The sequence below is a fragment of the Paramisgurnus dabryanus genome, chromosome 1, assembly GCF_030506205.2.
Source record: "Paramisgurnus dabryanus chromosome 1, PD_genome_1.1, whole genome shotgun sequence".
NCBI classification, from domain to species: Eukaryota; Metazoa; Chordata; class Actinopteri; order Cypriniformes; family Cobitidae; genus Paramisgurnus; species Paramisgurnus dabryanus.
Window position 1 is genome coordinate 28,119,579 of NC_133337.1, and position 20,000 is coordinate 28,139,578.

The following is a 20,000-nucleotide window of genomic DNA, read 5'->3' on the forward strand; positions in this document are numbered from 1 at the left end:
TTTGAGTTTTACTGCTATTGAATGATTTGTGTTGAGTTTGGATCTTCTGCAGTAACAGATCCATCTGTAGATTGAGCTCGAGTTCACTCTTCTTGGAGTTTTGTCTTGAATTCCTGCAGGTAAAATAAATCAAACATCAATGATTTGTGTCTGACATAAAAGATTCATCATAAAATTAAAGGATTGAGGAAACTACAGAAAACAAATAACACAACTTCATCTTAATAACATGTGTATTTCTGTGAAGTTTTGTGATGAATCTGTGTGTTGTTATAATGTAATATCTTTGTTATATCACACATCTACTGGATGTTATCATGGTCCGTTTATTCTCTCCTCACCTCTCTTTATCCTCTCAGCTCCTCCTTTATCTTCTCATTATCTTCTGTGTGTTCATTTAATAAAGCTACACAACAATAAAACACAAACACAATTTTAAAACAATACAAATGATAGACAGATGATAATAAACAGTCATAATTTTGTGAGGTTTATATTTCAGATTGTGTTTTGATCTTCGCTTCATGACATGAATGAGTTTGGTCAGCAGAGATGTCAGGTGTTGTGTTTGAGTTTCTCCTCTTCATCCACTGCTCTCTCTTTCCATCTCTTCTTCTTTCTCTCCTCTTCTTCTTCATCTAATCGTTTCTTTTCAGTCAGGTAAAGATGTTTCAGATGCTCGGGATTTTTGTCCTCTAACTGAACTGTTGACTGTTACAAATCCGTCTTTTCTTGTAAAGTAGTTTGTCATATTCATGTTTTCTCTCTTCTTCTTGTAAAGCAAATCTCCTGAGGAAATATGAGACCGATATTAGAGAAGATTTAAGCAGAACTGATTCAAATACACTTGTTTCTGTTAACAACATTTTTCAAAGCAGACAATTAGTTTATCAGCTGTGTTTGTTTATATATAAAGTTTGTTTGATTAAATTATTGATAACCTGAGGGCTGTTCCATAAAACTCGCTTGGAAAACATGACTTGAATTAACGCTTAAATCAGTTCCATAACGGTTTGTTGAGGTTTACGCAGTCCTACTAATTTGAATAAGGCTCAAGAAGTCAAGATAATTGTGCGGCATGCTATTTTTGAGCAGCCCTAGAGGTCGAGCGTGGATCAAATCAAATCTAAAGCCTTACTTGTGTGGTGAGGTGCTCATAGTGTGAATCTCCCAACAATTATTGTTATTGGCCAATTGGCAATTGAACAAGTGCTGCCTTAATATGAACAATTTGGAAATTTAAAAAGTTAGGAGAAAGACACAAGTAGGCTTCTGTAGATCTTTAAAATAACTTGCATTGACTGAAGGGACACTTAACTGCACCACAAGCATAAAAATAAAACAATTAAATGACTGTACTTGACTTGTGTGTGCTTTAAATGAAATGACAGACAATCTGAATTTCTTTTTAAATGTAGGTCAATACACTGCACTTTTTTTTCACTTCTTTAACAATATAATTGTTAGAACTGTACTGCTGAGGTTATCATAAATTGGGGTTATTTAAGATTGTAATTAAATTTTTTGCATATATCAAGGTCAGTTTATTTATATAGCACCTTTCCAATAGCCCTAAGGCTAGCCAAAGTGCTTCACATAAAGGAGAAAATAAGTAAAATAAAATGTATAATGCATTGGTCTAAACATTTGAGAGGCCTATCACATCCCATATAATTAAACACTGTCTATACTGTATTAATTATTATTGTAACAAATTGTGCTAAATTTTGTATATAAGTTAATTTTTACACTGATAGTGGTTTATTAAGTCAAATAAAATCAGAGAGTCAGCTGTAATATCATAACATTTACAGTTCAGTGTAAGTGAAAGTCTAGTTAAGCAACAACTGAGGCTTAGCCTGGCAGTAACCTGTAGCGAATCAGCGGGAGGAGGAGAACGGTGTTATTTAAAACACTATAAACCTCCGACCGAAACACTACGGGAATTGAAGGGAATTTGGGGTAATTCCCATATTTAGCTCAAATGGAATAATAAGTACAATTAACTAATTAATTATACAAATTATTAAGATTTTAAACTGATTTAGCAGAATAATAATAACAATTAATTAATGTATTTGTCCAGCGAATACTCATAATTGTTCATTTAAGAAGTTAATTCTGTGGCCTTTAGAAAATAACATTCTTACTGCTATAAAGTATTTTTAAGCATGTAGCTTTAAGATCTTAACGGCAGATTAAGTGACATTTATTTCATGAGCATTGAACACAGAAACAATTCAATTGTGAAATGCAAAACCGGTTTATTAAACTACGTTACATTACAAAAACACACAAGACTAACTATACATACAAACAACAAACAAGAAACATATATGAAAGAGAAAGAATGGAAAATTAAGAGAGAGAGAGAGAGTTAAGGAAGGGCAATATCACTATAGACTTAACTTCTGCACAAACCATCAGAACTCTAAGAATCACCTTAATTAAAAGGGGCAATAACTTTTTACAGCGAATGAACAAGCGATACTTGCGTTTGGCTTTTGTGAGGCACGTGTGTACGTCCAGCTGTATGGGCGCGTGTGCGAGGAAGAGAGTTCCTGAGTTTGTGGTCACGTGACGGAGTCCTGAGGTGTCCGTAGGAGTTGTTCCTTTTTGGGTTAATCCGTCGGTCTGGTTAATCTGTGGCGATTAATTTGTCCAGTTTGTCCAAGTTTGTCCAAGTGTCAGGGTGCCCGTGAAACTATCCGAGAGAGGGACAGGTCTCACAGCGAGCCCGGCTGGGCGCCGTGGCCTCGCTGTTGAGCAGCCGTTTGGCGTGCTGTGCGTGAGCTGTGTGCTGTGAGCCTCGATGAATTGGGGTGCAGGCCTCTTAACCTGAGTTTAGACCAACCCCTTGAAGTTCAGATGACCAATCCAAAAGGGTGTTGATAGAGTAGGAAAACTTTGTCTTTGTTTTACCAGACTCATTTGCATAGATGGACTATGCTAAAGATTTTGTTAAATAATAATTTTGATTAATATTTAACAAGTTTGATATCAGTTATGGTAAGATGATGCACATCATTGATCAGGAAAGGAAAAGGGGGTTATTAAGAGTGTAAACAAGGTATGGTTTGAAACACACATCAAATAGTAATCTCATGAATGTGAATTATGAGACATGCTAAGATGAACAAAGCATCCCTATAGTGTTACAAGAAAGTGGTTCATTACAGATACAAACATGCAATACAAGGATATATAATATATACAATTTAAACCAATTTATTTGGGTCTTAGCTGTGAGACAGACACATTTTTGTGTCATGGCTGCTTCGTCTCTGCTCACGGTTTGAAGTTTGCTTTGAGGTGTTAATTTGCTTAGACTGGCACAATAAAACAGCCAGAGAGAGAGTCGATAGGTCTGGAAATGTGTGTAATCAGGAGATTAGGATCTTCTGACGAAAGCGTCCGAGCAGACCTGGTGACAAAACTCATTCTAGGGTCACAGCATGAAACCGTTAACGACCCAGACTGAAGAGACCTCCAGTGGACGTCCAGCCAGATGTTACATATTCCCCCCTTCACGACCGTTAAAGTCCAGGGAGACTTTGGCGGGCGATGATCAGGCAGGTCATGAAGTCTGGATGGCAGGTGTATCTTAATTGTCTGCAGCGTTCTGTCAAATAGGCAAAGGGTGATTTGAATGAGATTGCGCTCTGGCTCTGCCTGGGTGTGCTGCCTTCCACGGTTCCATTTGAATGTCCAACAGGAGGACAGTTGTGAACCTGTTCGCTGAACTCTTCCATCCCGTTGACTCTTCATTATGGGATGAAGGTTAGGCTAAGAGTAAGGATGTATCCTATTCCTGCGGAGAGGCACAGTACCGTGTCAGTGGCAGTCCAATTATCAGACAACCCAAAGGCTGTCTGTAGTGGGCATCTGAGCGAGTATCTGGAGGACAGTGTTGAAGTCTGTGACATCAATTAGTTTGGGTCCTCCCTTACGCAATCCTCATTTCCAGTTCAGGGTTTACGATGAAGTGGTGGTCCCTGAAGAAAGTTGAGATTTCCAGTTTGATGTGGTACTACTCACTGGGAAGGTGATCAAGTGCCAGGTCATCAATGTGGAGAATCACATCCTTTGGAGTTTGAATCCACTTTGTCTGGTTGTGCAGACTGATGTGGGTGGTTTGTAGGTTAACGTGTTTGTGTAGGCTGGGGTGTTGAACAGCCATCAGTCACCTACGAGTGTTAGTGGCATCGGCTAGTGGTTTAACCGAAGCGGAACACTGGGAGTCGATCTTCATGGGCTGCAGCCCACAGATGTTATCAGTGTTGTCCCGAGGAGAAGGAATGTTTGGGCTGAGATAGTGAATGTCTTTAGTGAAGCTGCACCTGCGCGGGTTTGATGCAAGATGCAGCTGTTGTTTGGTGGTGAGGCAGTAAGGAGGCGGTTTGGTCTAGTTGGAACTAGTCCCCCCTTTTCTGTTATGCCTTAATGTTTAGTGTGTTGGTTGTGTTATGATGGACCCATCTGAAGATTGTTTCTTTCTGCTCCCTGTCCATCCTGGTCTGGTATGCAACAGCAGAGATTTTGTCCACAATCTGATGGGGCCCTGTCCTGCGTGGCAGAACTTCCTTCGACAGTCACTGGTGAGTTGTGTGAAGTGGCTGTGCAAAGCTGTTGTACCAAACATTGTCATCCACGTCCAGTTCCTCTCATGATGACTTCCAGTCGTAGTATGCCTTCTAGCCCTCAGCCATCTTCTGTAGCTGTTCCCGGGCGGAAGCGAAGGTTTCCAGATGCCTGTGAAGTTCATTGGGATTCTGGTGAGTGGTGTTGGCTGTGATGAGATTGGAATCTCAAGGTTGGTACAACAGGTGTACTGGCAGTGTCATCTGCCGTCCCGTCAATGGTTTGAAGGGAGACACACCAGTAAATTAATTTGGGGTCGATCTGATAGCCATAACACTAAAGGGGAGTTTCCGATCCCAGTCCATCTGATTTGCTGAGACACATTTCTTTGACATGCTAGCCACAGTCTGCTTGGTTCTTTCACTTGGTCCGATGAGGAGGGATGATGCTGATGTGGAGTTGGGCGTGTGCGCCTAGGGGTTTCCACACATCTTTAATAATTTCAGCTGTGAAATGGGTACCTCTATCTGAGTTGACTCTCAGTGGCAGTTCGAACCTGGCGAAGATGTGGATCATGTGTAGAGGTGCTGTGTTTTGAGCAGTGTCATTGGGTGCTGGGAGGCTCGACCCACTGTGTGAATTGGCAAATGACCATGAGTAAATGTTTGTTGCCCCTCGTCGACCTGGGTAGCAGTTTACCCAGCCTAAAAGTCTTAAAGTCTGACCAAAATTAGCACCTGTTCTTTGCAGTGGTGCTCTGTGGTTTGGGTTAGCCGATTGTAGTTAGCAGCAAACCAGGCATCCTTTGATGCATTCTGCTAAGTCCTGCTGCATCCAGGGCCAGTATGCCACCTGTTTCAGTGGTTTGTACGTGGCTCTTGCGACTTGGTGTCTGGCACATGCTGTGTCATGCGCATACATCTGTAGGACCCCCCTATGTCAATGAAGAACCACATGCTTTGGTGTAGTGCGGTCGTCAGGGACATATAAGAGGATGTGATGTTGTATATGCAGCAGGTGTTACATGTCGTTAAGACATTTAAGGGCTGGTGTAGCAATGAGGTCAGAGTTCATGATAGGGCAGGTGGAGGGGTCTGAGAGGTGGTTGACATAGCTTGTATGGTGGTGTCGGAGGCATGTAATGCAGCTATGTCACTGTTTGAGATATGTGGAGCCAGTGTAAGTGGCTATGTGATGGGCACTGTGGTGGTGGGCGTGTGTTGGCCGCAGGTCAGTGCAATCACAGTTGGGCGGGTGGGTGGGTTGTTTGTAATGTGCACAACAGTGAACTTGAACTTTTGGTCTGAGACGATGTTTCGCGACTGGCTGCTGGGTAATCCATAACTTTGTGACTTGGCAATGTACTTCAGGTGATTTTCTGAGTGAAAATGTAGAAGGTCTCTCACCTGAGACCAAATTTTTACTTTTTAAAGTCTGTTAAAAGCTCAAAACTATCTAACAAGTCTTTGCCAATGAAAAGAGGATATGTGTCCACTGGTGAGATTTACACAGGGTGTAGAAGTCTCATAGGACCGATGGTCAGGTGGATGGAAAGCACCTGTTGCAGTTTGGCTGTGAGACTGCATATTCAGCATACACCTTTGTGGGTTGAGGGTCAGATTTTGTGCTTCATCTTTGTTCTGGAGTCTTGTGAAAAGCTGGAATGACATCAGCATTAGATCAGCTCCAGTGTTGGCGAGGGTTTCCAATCTGACCTTGTGTTTTTCGTGGTGGTTGCTAAATAGAGTCTTTTAGCTACTCCTCTCTAATTCAGGTTTCCCAGGGCCTTAGTACCAGGTTTTGTGTGGTAACTGGAAGGCAGTTAAGGCTGGTCTTCAGTGATTCTGTAGGGAAACAGATGTCTAACACAGCACTTTTCTGGTACCTGCTGAATCTGACTGGTTGATGTTTGAAATACAGTTTGTGTGCCAAAGTCTCTGATTTTTGCGATGACTGGATCGATGGTAACGTGATGAGTGGCAGAGATTTAAGTGTTGCTTGCAGGAGGGTTTTCTGGAAAGTTCTTGCTGTATTCCAGTGCTGCTGCTAGTGATAAATAGTTCGGTTCATCCTCGCGGTTCTCCTTGTGAGGCCTCCTTTTGGATTTGACTTCTTCACTATTTTCAAAATCTCTGCTGACTCAGATGTGTATGTGTCGCTTTGCTTTTGTGACAGTTCAGACTTAGCTTTGTTCACTGTGTGTCGAACCTGGTCCATCTGTTGACTGTTTGGACTTCTCATTCTGACAGGTGCAGGATGGTTTCCATGGACGCTGTCCTCTGGCTGTCTGATGATCTTGGCTGTGAAGTCCTTCGATCCTCTTGGCTCTCTGCTGAAATGTCCTTCACTGTGGCGCTGTTGTTCGCCCTCCAGTGGCCGTTTTGGGTAATTTTCAGAGAAAGAAAGGATGACAGTCTTTTCAGAGGTGGCTTTTGTTTACCGTAGGCTTTATGGACGAAGTCCTGCAGCTGTCTGGTTGTCGTCAGGTGAGGGTAGGCCATAAATCCTAAGTGTTGCATTACGGTAAAATAAAGCTTTGCAGGGGGAGGATCTTGATGTTTCCTCCATTCTTGGCTCGTTTTGTGAGCTGGAGTAGACTGAAAGTCAGTTGTAGTAGTAGGCCTGTGGAGTTTCATTTCTGCTTTGTTTTAAGTCCATTGCAGCGATTAGTCCTCATCGTGATTCTGGATCTGAAAACTCTTCTATCAAGGCCATTTGCAGCTCCTTATAATCCAACTTGACACTTTCTGACTGCCGGTCCAGGAAGCTCCTCACCTAATGGCTGGAAGTAATCCATAGCAGATACAGCTGGTCTCTCGTGGTTACATTCGGCAGCGTGTGCACATAAAAGTCAATGTTTTGCAGGTAAGCGTGGATGTCATGGACACCTGCAGTGTTTGGACTAAATGTTGGACTGTTTCTAGCCAGCTTGTCAAGGTCTTTGGGTCCATGTGTCTGTAGACATCATTGGGAAAGGTGTTGGCCCCACCCCCCTTGTGTTCTTGTGAGAGGGTTGTGGACGCTGGCTGGCAAAGTTCTTAACAGTGGGCTCTCACCCCCCTCTTTTTCAGCAGGAAACTTTGGTGGGGGAGTGCAGAGACACTGGTTGGATGAGAGGAGAATGATGCTTTCTCTCTCAATGGTTCAGCTTGCATTCTGAAACCATATAAAAGTTCTTTTTGGACGGAATCACGTTCGTCCTTAGGTTGGTGATGTTGCTGAACAAGAACTTGAATTTCAGCTTGAGCAGCTTGCAGGTGGTTTTCGTAGGCCTTGGACTTGGCATCACGTTCTTTCTGTTCTGCCTTGGCTCTTACCAGAAGACTTTTGGCCTGCAGGAGCTTTCCCAGCTCCTCTTTGGCGGTCTTTTCCTGCTGCTCTCTGTGCTCTGTGTCTGTGTGGAGTTGTGAGATGGCCTTGTGAAGTTGTCTCGCCTCATTCTTTTTCCTCTTGTGTTCCTCCTCAATCAGCTGCTGCTGATCCTTAGATTCCTGTGTCAGCCGATCTAGACGAGTCTGCGCGTCCTCCTGATTCCTCCAGGCTTCCTTTGCTTGGAGCTTTAGCGTTGCTGCATCCTGTTCCAGGTGGGTGACGTTCCTTTCGTCCCACTTTAGCTGGATGATGAGGTTGTGAGCGATGGCACCTGTGATCCTTGCCATCTCCTTGTGGCTGTAGCTCTGCGTTGAATCACGGGCTATGATCTCGTCCAGGTTGCCATCATGTTGCTCTCGGTCTCGGCGCTGCAGATCGTTGGCGACATTGGGCAGGAGGTCAGATGTCGGATCGTTGAGCCATGCCTCCAGCTGGTCACAGTGGTTGGCAGGGCTGGGTGATCTGGACACGTTGGCGCACTGGTGGGTGACAAAACACAAAGAGCCAATACAAGTCCGCAGAATTTTAACGAGGCTGAGTTTTAAATAAATAAAAATACGGGCTATGTGGGTCTAACTGATGTGATCAGCTAGTGGCACAAATAAAAACTATTATCGGGGCCTTGCTTCGGTGGCGCAGATAATTAGTGTGGGTAAAAAGGGAAAAAGTTTAGTGAATGGACGATGTGTTTTAACCTATTGGTCGCTTCAGACATTTGGTTAATCGGTCGCATTACTAATACATTTTCTCATGGTTTGTGCAGATATGGTCTTTCAGCCCAAAAATAAAAATATGATCAAAATAATTAAAGTTAATTAATTATAATGATAAAATAAAATAAAAAGCAAATAGAAGGTGAGAAAGATAAATTGCTGAAAATAAAACAAATAAAATAAAATGGATAAAAATAAAAGAGATTCAAATAAAAATAAACTGAAAAGAAAATAACACAGCCAAACAGACAAAGTCAGAAGGCTGAGAATTGAAAAGGATGTGAGAGGAAAATAGGGATGAGAAGGGGATCCCTGTTTTAGCTTAGCAGGTTCTCTACCCTAGATTTAATGACAGGGCCTTACAGGGAGAGGGCACTATGAAGTCATGCGAGCTAGGGGAGTGGCTTAGCTAGAGTGGCTGGGCTAGGCCCAACTTGCGAGGGACAGGGGGCTTATCCTATTGCACCAGTTAAAACATAAATGAATTCACTGAGAATGGGACTTATGGGGCTAGATTCTATTCACAGTAAAGAATTAATTCAATTAAAATTTAAAATAAATCAAACTGCATTAAATTTTAAATTTAAACTTAATTAAAATACAATCTCTACAATAGAAAAGAAAATAGGAAAGTAAGGAGCGGGAGAGAACAGCAAAAATGAAATAAAATAAATCAAAATAAAATAAAAATTAAATAAAGAAATAATAACTTAATAAAGGCATAGCAATATTAATTATTATTTATAATTTAAGACCATAACATTCAATATGTAGGAAATAAAACTACAAAGTAGTAGAATAACCTAGTTATCAAAGTAAGGTCAAAAATCCCAGTTTGACTCCTGTCATACACTCCCAAAAGAGTTTATGAGAGGACCAAACGAGCTTTCCCCACCAGATGGCGATATTTCGCCCAACAAACAAAGAAAGCGGAAGTCAGGCGTAAAGTGAGAGAGAAGGAGAAGTGTTAGACACTCAAGACTGACATCTAGTGTTAGAACTAGGTAGTACGCTTTAAACTGACAAAGATTCGCTTCCATACAATAATTACATCGGCGACCGCTGCGTTGCTAAGACGACGGATGTAATTTCAGCTGTGTTCGTCCGGTGCCAGTTTTGGCTTACGTTACCGGGACACACAATAAATAAAAGTCTAACGGGCTTTCTTCTCCGTTGACATAAGTTACTTGATCAAGGTTTATCTCCTTTAAAATTGAAAAGTCTTACCCTCGGGGCTTACAATTTTAAAAATCCACGTACGTGAATAAAAATGGAAACATACAAATAGACAGCTTCTCTAATTGTAAATCATTTCCTGGAGATTTAACAAAAAGGCCTTATCAGATGGGAGTACTCACTCGACCACCGCTTCGCAATTCTAAATAAAGGAATTATCATCTTTATTAGGCGGAATTAGACGGTAATGCAGCGTATCAAAGGGTTTTTAATACGGTTACCTTAAAGACTGCAGTTAACTATACATAACAGGGGCGCGAGTCTGTTATGTCCTGAAAATGATACAGGAAATTACATTTTCATTCATACCAATATAAGAACGGACACAGTTATAGCTGATAGTTCTTTTCATTCACACAATGCAAAACACATTTGACTTGTTAACTGTTTTTGCTCAGAAATAATGTTTAAATCTGCCCGCGCATTCTCCACCATTAATATGTAGCGAATCAGCGGGAGGAGGAGAACGGTGTTATTTAAAACACTATAAACCTCCGACCGAAACACTACGGGAATTGAAGGGAATTTGGGGTAATTCCCATATTTAGCTCAAATGGAATAATAAGTACAATTAACTAATTAATTATACAAATTATTAAGATTTTAAACTGATTTAGCAGAATAATAATAACAATTAATTAATGTATTTGTCCAGCGAATACTCATAATTGTTCATTTAAGAAGTTAATTCTGTGGCCTTTAGAAAATAACATTCTTACTGCTATAAAGTATTTTTAAGCATGTAGCTTTAAGATCTTAACGGTGTAAGGGATCTCAGGTTTCGGAAGGAGAATAAAAACTGCAATCGTTCCCCGGTTTCGGACACAATATGTCTGAGAGCGTTGCTAGAGTATGAATATATTGAATTGCAATATGGAGCGTTTAAGTATTAACACTAAATCAAAACTAAACAACAGATTTGTAAATGAAAAGGTTTAATTACAGTACTGACTTAAAGTTACAGTTGAAATGGTTACACTATAAATGCATGAAATGGTACATAATACAAACAATTGACTGTTTCCAATGTATGTGAGATATTACCTGATAAGATAGAGAACAGAGAAAGAAAGAAAGTTTAGAAGTAAGGGAACTGGAACCTAGGCCTAATGGCCTGAACCCCAGTGAAGAAGAAAGGAAAGGGGAAAGGCCAATGCAAAAGCCAAAAAGCCAAAGCAAAAAGCCCAGAGCTCATAAAAACATTGACCTTTATCCTCTATCTCTTGACCATGTGACTAAACCTAACTTGAAACATTCAAATTGACCAATCAGAAGATCACCTTTAACCCCCAATGTACTTGACCAAACCCAACATAATACATTCAAACTGACCAATCAGAAAACCACCTAAAACCCCCACTGTATTGGATAAACAGTTGTGACAATAGTCTTTGATCACTATCAGCATAGGGGGCTGTGACAAGTTGTGACCAAGTAATAAATTCCTATATTTATTTTTAATCTTACAATCCGCCCTTTGGCAACATGGGCCATTCGTAGAAAGATCCATGATGACACAGTTCATAAGATTATGCTTTCAGTTGTGTGCAGTGGTCATCTTCAGACTTATTGTCCAAACTGGTTGCTGGTTGATGAGACTTGAAGACATCCTTCTCCTTACAGCCCTGCATGAAAGGCTTCATCGAATGGAATTGCACCTTTCATAGTTATGCAGATTTCCATCGATACTTCACACCTTCACAAGAACAGGCCCTGAAGGGGGTTTCACTTTTGTCCTTCTCTTTTAGGCAACACCCAAAATGTGAAACAGCAGGAATCCTGTGATTTAAGCAAATGGCACAACATACAGCAAAGCATATGGCATTTGTTACTCAAGTTTTAAATGGTCAGATTGGTCTTCAACCTTAAATCCCTGTCAAATACATTAAAACATGGTCAAGGTGAGAATAAAAGAAAAAATAATAAAAGCTCTTACATTGTTTTTGGAAACATGTAAATGAAATGGTTCTTTTTAAACTTAGCAAATGTTAGTTTTAACAACCCACTTTGTCAGTAGGAGCAACAACAACAACAATATATTTAGTGTAACCAAATACATGATATTAAAGATCTTAATTTTCCAGTATAACCAATATAAATAAAATGAACAAAATGAGAACAAAGAACATGACAGTTTTAAATGTCTTGGATAAAGAGCAAATTAAATGTAAAACATAATAGCAAAATTAATGAAATTATTACACATAGAAAATAACTCTTTATCAAGATTTCAGTATTTGAGACATAAAACTTATCAAACTTTATGAAAAGAAACCAAAACAGATGCTTGACATCAGACATTTTAACATAATGACTGATGTGAGGCGAATTGTGTTTGCTATGTGTGAATTTAACTAAGGCTATGTGTGAATACCATGCTGCAACAAAGGTGAGGAAGATAAAATTGTGATGCAAATTTAGTCCTGTTGTTGAAAACAGGGAGCCATTTTGATATTATAAGTATGAGATTGTAATCTGGCTCTGTAAATCTTCTCACACCCATGTTTTTAGTTAAGCATGGTAAAAGTGCTACTGGATCCTGTTGTGAGGTAAAACATTTTCATTAATGTAATTATATAACACAATGTAGCCACATGGCATTTTTGTGCTCCTCTTTAGGGTCTGACTGCAGCTATACAGGGAATAGCAGAGTTTACCACTTAGGAGACAAATCATTCAACATAGAAACACATACAACTTGAAACTAATAGACAATTTCAAGAGCAAAAGTTATTCCATTAACACAAGACGACTGGTCTAGAATACATGTAGCTTCAACAACCTCTCACTTAAATGTTTCGTCCAACACTTACAATGGAAACAGTCAAGTGTTATAAGAAATTAACTTCATTAGCCTATGTGTACATATAGTACAACAAACAACTAGAATTTGTGTTCTATAGAAACAACAATGCATTACGAACAATTACAAATCAGGAAATGCAAACAGGATCGTTGTAATGAGAATGTTAAACACATGCTAACTGGCTGCTAAGCCACTAGCAAGTGAGGTTAGCAGCTGGAGTCCTTGCATGAACAATGCAGTTAACTCAGTAATGGTTTTACCTGCAAAACCAGATTGTTTACATCTGTCCTTAGAAAGTGATTTCCTACATTTTAAATAATAAGGTGGAGGTCTGCCCCTGCCCAGTGACCAGCATTTCTCCTCTGTATGGCCTATTTTGTGACAGGAACTACAAAGCCTGTTCATTTTGCCACCGGGTCTGTAGCTTGGTTCTACTGGAGCTTCAGGAGGTCTGTGACTCTCTAATGCTTCATTCACATCATGCGGTTCTGTTCCAGCATGTTGATGCATCACCCCAATTGCTGAAATAGGAACACTTTTCTGGGTTCTGGAAAATACATTCTCTTTAGTACAAGTAGCATCTTTTTTAGTCCCATTGCTGTTAAGCGTTTGGGGAGACCTAGTGTCTCGCACAATTAGTTTAGCCCTTACATCTGCAATAATGTCTTTATACTTCTCACACTGTTTAGCCAGGGCTAACTGCTCAGATGATAGTTGATCTATCTGAGTTTGAAGATTTTGGATCTTTGCCTCTGACTTTTGTAATTCAGCATTTTTGGTTCCCAATTCATCACTTTTAGCATTCAGGATTGACTTAATAATTCCAGTATTTTTACGTAGCTGCTTGCACGTCATGAAATTCAAAGCCTCAATGGTGTCAGCATGTTTGGATTTTCTTTGTTCAACACCAACCATGCGCCACCATGTGAGAATATCATCAGTGGTAGCGTAGTAATCCAGACCCTTTCTATATAATTTAGAAAGTGTAGATTCAACTTTCTCGCTCCATAAATCAAACAATATATCATTACTGGAGTTACTCCCTTCCATCCCCGAGGAGATAATCTGAAATAATCTCTAACTGTACAACAATGTTAGGACTATTTAAGGTCCTTTTAATTTCCGTTTCATACAATTCATGCAAATGGAGATTTAACTAACCATGCCATGAAACAATGAAAACAGACTTACCCACTGTGTGTTCAGAAGGCCTTTAACCCATTCACAGGATTAACTGTGATAAAGTCCTCATTTAGTTGATCAATCAAAGTAAAACTCAGAAAACTCACCGCAAGGGATCCCCGTACGGGCCACCAAACTGTAAGGGATCTCAGGTTTCGGAAGGAGAATAAAAACTGCAATCGTTCCCCGGTTTCGGACACAATATGTCTGAGAGCGTTGCTAGAGTATGAATATATTGAATTGCAATATGGAGCGTTTAAGTATTAACACTAAATCAAAACTAAACAACAGATTTGTAAATGAAAAGGTTTAATTACAGTACTGACTTAAAGTTACAGTTGAAATGGTTACACTATAAATGCATGAAATGGTACATAATACAAACAATTGACTGTTTCCAATGTATGTGAGATATTACCTGATAAGATAGAGAACAGAGAAAGAAAGAAAGTTTAGAAGTAAGGGAACTGGAACCTAGGCCTAATGGCCTGAACCCCAGTGAAGAAGAAAGGAAAGGGGAAAGGCCAATGCAAAAGCCAAAAAGCCAAAGCAAAAAGCCCAGAGCTCATAAAAACATTGACCTTTATCCTCTATCTCTTGACCATGTGACTAAACCTAACTTGAAACATTCAAATTGACCAATCAGAAGATCACCTTTAACCCCCAATGTACTTGACCAAACCCAACATAATACATTCAAACTGACCAATCAGAAAACCACCTAAAACCCCCACTGTATTGGATAAACAGTTGTGACAATAGTCTTTGATCACTATCAGCATAGGGGGCTGTGACAAGTTGTGACCAAGTAATAAATTCCTATATTTATTTTTAATCTTACAACGGCAGATTAAGTGACATTTATTTCATGAGCATTGAACACAGAAACAATTCAATTGTGAAATGCAAAACCGGTTTATTAAACTACGTTACATTACAAAAACACACAAGACTAACTATACATACAAACAACAAACAAGAAACATATATGAAAGAGAAAGAATGGAAAATTAAGAGAGAGAGAGAGAGTTAAGGAAGGGCAATATCACTATAGACTTAACTTCTGCACAAACCATCAGAACTCTAAGAATCACCTTAATTAAAAGGGGCAATAACTTTTTACAGCGAATGAACAAGCGATACTTGCGTTTGGCTTTTGTGAGGCACGTGTGTACGTCCAGCTGTATGGGCGCGTGTGCGAGGAAGAGAGTTCCTGAGTTTGTGGTCACGTGACGGAGTCCTGAGGTGTCCGTAGGAGTTGTTCCTTTTTGGGTTAATCCGTCGGTCTGGTTAATCTGTGGCGATTAATTTGTCCAGTTTGTCCAAGTTTGTCCAAGTGTCAGGGTGCCCGTGAAACTATCCGAGAGAGGGACAGGTCTCACAGCGAGCCCGGCTGGGCGCCGTGGCCTCGCTGTTGAGCAGCCGTTTGGCGTGCTGTGCGTGAGCTGTGTGCTGTGAGCCTCGATGAATTGGGGTGCAGGCCTCTTAACCTGAGTTTAGACCAACCCCTTGAAGTTCAGATGACCAATCCAAAAGGGTGTTGATAGAGTAGGAAAACTTTGTCTTTGTTTTACCAGACTCATTTGCATAGATGGACTATGCTAAAGATTTTGTTAAATAATAATTTTGATTAATATTTAACAAGTTTGATATCAGTTATGGTAAGATGATGCACATCATTGATCAGGAAAGGAAAAGGGGGTTATTAAGAGTGTAAACAAGGTATGGTTTGAAACACACATCAAATAGTAATCTCATGAATGTGAATTATGAGACATGCTAAGATGAACAAAGCATCCCTATAGTGTTACAAGAAAGTGGTTCATTACAGATACAAACATGCAATACAAGGATATATAATATATACAATTTAAACCAATTTATTTGGGTCTTAGCTGTGAGACAGACACATTTTTGTGTCATGGCTGCTTCGTCTCTGCTCACGGTTTGAAGTTTGCTTTGAGGTGTTAATTTGCTTAGACTGGCACAATAAAACAGCCAGAGAGAGAGTCGATAGGTCTGGAAATGTGTGTAATCAGGAGATTAGGATCTTCTGACGAAAGCGTCCGAGCAGACCTGGTGACAAAACTCATTCTAGGGTCACAGCATGAAACCGTTAACGACCCAGACTGAAGAGACCTCCAGTGGACGTCCAGCCAGATGTTACAAACCCTTCCCCAGTATAAGTTACCATAGTACATGAGTTCTAACTTTTTCAAGTTTGCTTAATGGAACCGAATCTACAGACAATAAGTCTCACAAAATAAGTCTGGCTTATTTCGTAATCAGGGCCGGGTCTACAGGGGGGCTGGGGGGGGGGCATTGCCCCCCCAGATTTTCCTTCTGCCCCCCCCCCAAAAATATTCAGCCAACCATAAAATAACGGAGTCTTTTTATACATAAAACATCTTCTGTTGGCAAAGCTAGTGTTTACATCTCCCGCCCACTATAGTCTGATTAGCATATTCAAGCATTAGCGTTTTCTTCAGCAGTATTTAACTCGCATGAAACGTACTACTGTTCTCTATGACGGTGACCGCATCTTTAAAATATATATCAGAAACAATGCAATTTAGTATTACATAAACGTAATGACACAACACATATTAAAATGAAACTTTTTTTATAGTAAAACATGCCCAAAATAGCCCCTTATTCTTTCTTAGACTCACCTCATTACTTATTCATTCAAATACAACAGCCAATGGCAAGTCTCCAGCAGCATTTCATGTGTTTGTTTTAGACGTAGTTCTGTTTATTAAAATTAGAATATGCAGTTTGGTTGTGGCATACTATATAGTAGATATAATTGATATAAGATGGTTATACAGTAAATATACAGCATTGTAACAGCTGAGCATTGCGTGCAGTTTTACAATCAAATTTTAGCGTTTTTTTCATAGTCATCATCTCATTCAGCTCGCGTTTGAGAAAAAACTTCACACACAAAAATCTACAGACGTTTAAGTTCAGGAGGAGCTTTCACTCCGCAAGGTCATCGTAAGGTAAAACGTTGTATTTTATAATGTTGCGTTGTATTATAATATCTAATTTGCTGTGTTATGTACAAAGCAGTATGATTTATCTTTGGTCTCGTCGCAAATCCCACTTACAGTATTTTAGGGCTTGTGCTTTTGTCTGGTGCTGTTATAGGCAAACAGGATAACCTTTGACGAATTTGTCATGCATGTCAAATTGCTTTCATGATGTTTCAATATAGATTATTTAAAGCGTTGTGCTTTGTTGTGATATTTGAGGTTGCTGCAGCAGCATGATAGGGTCAGGAATTAATGAAAATATAGCTTATCACATATATCACATTGAAAATGCATTATTTTAAATGAAGAAAATGTTTGAGAAGTGGAAATAAAGTGCCTAACAACTAAGTGTTTATTAGAAGAAAGGCATATGTTGGGTAGTTATAAGAATGGCTTTCATTTATCTATAAGTGAAATAATAGATTAAATGCAGTGTACACATTATTAAAATATAGCTATTTGTACAGCTTTGCATTAATATCACCTGCTTGCCTGATTTCATTAACTGTGACTTAATGTGTAAAACTACATTAAGTGTAATCATTATAACATTATAAATCATTGTAAATCTAATCGGATCTACTTTTAAAATTTGAACTTGCAAAAGGACATATAAATGGCCCTTTATTTTAAGACATAGCCTATGCAAAATAATATTGGATTGAAACATCCATAATTTTAGTGTATGAATCATTTTAGTCGAGGAATGGCTGCCCACCCAAAAATCCTGACTGCCCCCCCAGTCCAGCAAGCCTAGTACCGGGCCTGTTCGTAATCTTGTTTTAAGGAACAGCCCTCTGATATTAATGTTTTTAGTATTTGAAGCACACAAACAAGCAATCGTCTACCCACCCCCTTTAACTATTATCAGAAACATCTTTGAACATTATATGATGAACCCTCATATGCAGCTTCACTTTAAACATGTTTACTTTTATCAGACGTTCAGTTTAATTACATTTTAGAGAATCATGTAAGATTTACCTCAGTTGAGCTCCCACAACAACAACAACAGAGCCGTCGGACAAGTAAAGGACCACCAATGATGACGTAAGAATGACTTCAGGCATTAATAATCAAAATTGAACATCGATTTGACTCCTCACGTCTTAAATTCACAATATATGTCAACAATCAATGACTTCACTTCAAAAACACAAAATGTTACATTCTGTTTTAATAAAAAGTTAAATCTAAACACACAGTCTTTGACGCGCGCGTGATGTTTGCAGCGCGTTCATGTGTGAGATCAAAGGAGGGTTTGCTGTTGTTTCAGTCATGACCGCATGGTGGCAGTCGAGGATAAATCAATCTCACAGTTACTTAAAATTTTTATTTTTAACCAGTCGTAGATGTTATAAAAGTAATATCGGTCGCATTTGAGTGTGTTATGGCTCTCTGTCGGATTGGCTGTGATTAGGACAGAAGCACGATTGCAGTAGCCTATCAGAGGTCGATGAGAGTTTGACCATAAAACAGGTAAGATTTTAAGGTTGGTTGTGAGTTTGTAGGTCAGTGTTGTGTTCAGTGAGAATAATTTACCTCAAAATAAAAGTGCAGTGAAATTTACATTGGGTACAAAACATGCAGCACAGTGAAGATTCTTCATGTAGTCACAACATTTACTGATGATTTGATTGACAGTTCTGCCATCTAGTGGATAAATAAAGTATTACATTATTAAATGCTGCATGTACTGTACATTGAGAATGATATATTCAGTAGATGTATTAAATTGTTTATTTATTAAATGTACAAATGTTTTTATTAGGACACTTGTTGTATTTATAGATTTAGCAACAGATATTTATTTATACTGATAGGATAATTTATAGGTAATTTTTATACTGTATATATGTTTATGTGCTCTATTTATTTATTTACTTAAAAGACAGATTTTAACTGTGATGTAACCAAATAATGTTTAGTTTTAAATGTGCAATAACTTCTAGTTAATAACTTCATATGCAGATTTATTAAATAGAATTTATTGCACATTTAAAACTAAACAGTATGTGGTTACATCAAAGTTAAAATCTGTCTATCTGTCTTAAAAAACACAAGAAGGATGTTGGAGTTGTGTGCTCAGGTAAGAAGTACCATGACATGAATGTATTTAAAAGATGCTTACATTTACATTTAGGCATTTAACATTTTTATCCAAAGTGACTTGCAAAGATAAGGAAACAATAAAGTGATTTTTCATAGGGAGTGCTTATACCAAGTCACAAGCTTTCACTATTCCAAAACAATACGTGTTAAGAGAGGTAGAGATTTTTTTAAGACAGAAGAGGTGTCTGCAGTCAATAAGTATTTTTGGAAGAGATACGTTTTTTGTTGTTTTTTAAATGTAGCAAGAGATGTGGCTGACTGGACTCCTGTATGAATATCCTTCCACCAGCAGGGAGTAATAAAGGAAAATTAGGGGGAACGTGATTTTGTGCCCTTTTGTGAAGGTATGACAAAGCACCGCTCATTTGCTGAACGTAACGTTTTGGATGGGGTGTGAAAAGTATGCCGGTGCAGTGCCAGTGAAAGCTCTGTAGGTGAGCATTAGTGACTTCCTGACACACACTTCAATTGGTAGCCAGTGAAGAGAGATGAAGAGCGGCGTCACATGAGACCTTTAGGGCTTTTGGAAGATAAACCAATTGGAGTGGTTTGATAGGCTGTGCAGTAAGGCCAGCAAGGAGAGCATTACAGTAGTCCAGCCTGGAGATTATGAGGGCCTGGATCAGGAGTTGTGCAGCATGCTCCGTAAGGAATGAGTTTATCTTTCTGATATTGTATAACGGACATCGGCATGATCGCGCTGTCTTTGCAATGTAATCAGTGAAGGATATTTCGTCATCAAAGACTACACTGAGGTTTTTGGCAGTTTTGGAAGGAGTAATGGTTGTGTTGCCCAGTTGAATGGAGATGTGATGCTGTATACTGGTTTGTGCAGGAAAAACATTTCTTTCTAGTCATGTAATATTTTTTACATTTACAGTATGTAGCTTATATCAGATGTTTACAGCTTATAGTATCTGCAGTTGTTTAAGCAGAGGCTGCAGGAGGCACAATGATATT

The 20,000-nt window shown here is 39.3% G+C and overlaps 1 long non-coding RNA gene across 1 annotated transcript; it reads right to left on the reverse strand.

Annotated features, from left to right (window-relative positions):
• Window positions 1-6: 6 nt before the first annotated feature.
• On the reverse strand, window positions 7-18,027 carry LOC141282041 (uncharacterized). The gene is made up of 3 exons (XR_012336565.1): window positions 17,913-18,027; window positions 342-789; window positions 7-113 (listed from the first exon to the last, which is right to left on the reverse strand). It is a non-coding gene; the product is annotated as an uncharacterized lncRNA (long non-coding RNA).
• Between the last annotated feature and the right edge of the window lie 1,973 nt (window positions 18,028-20,000).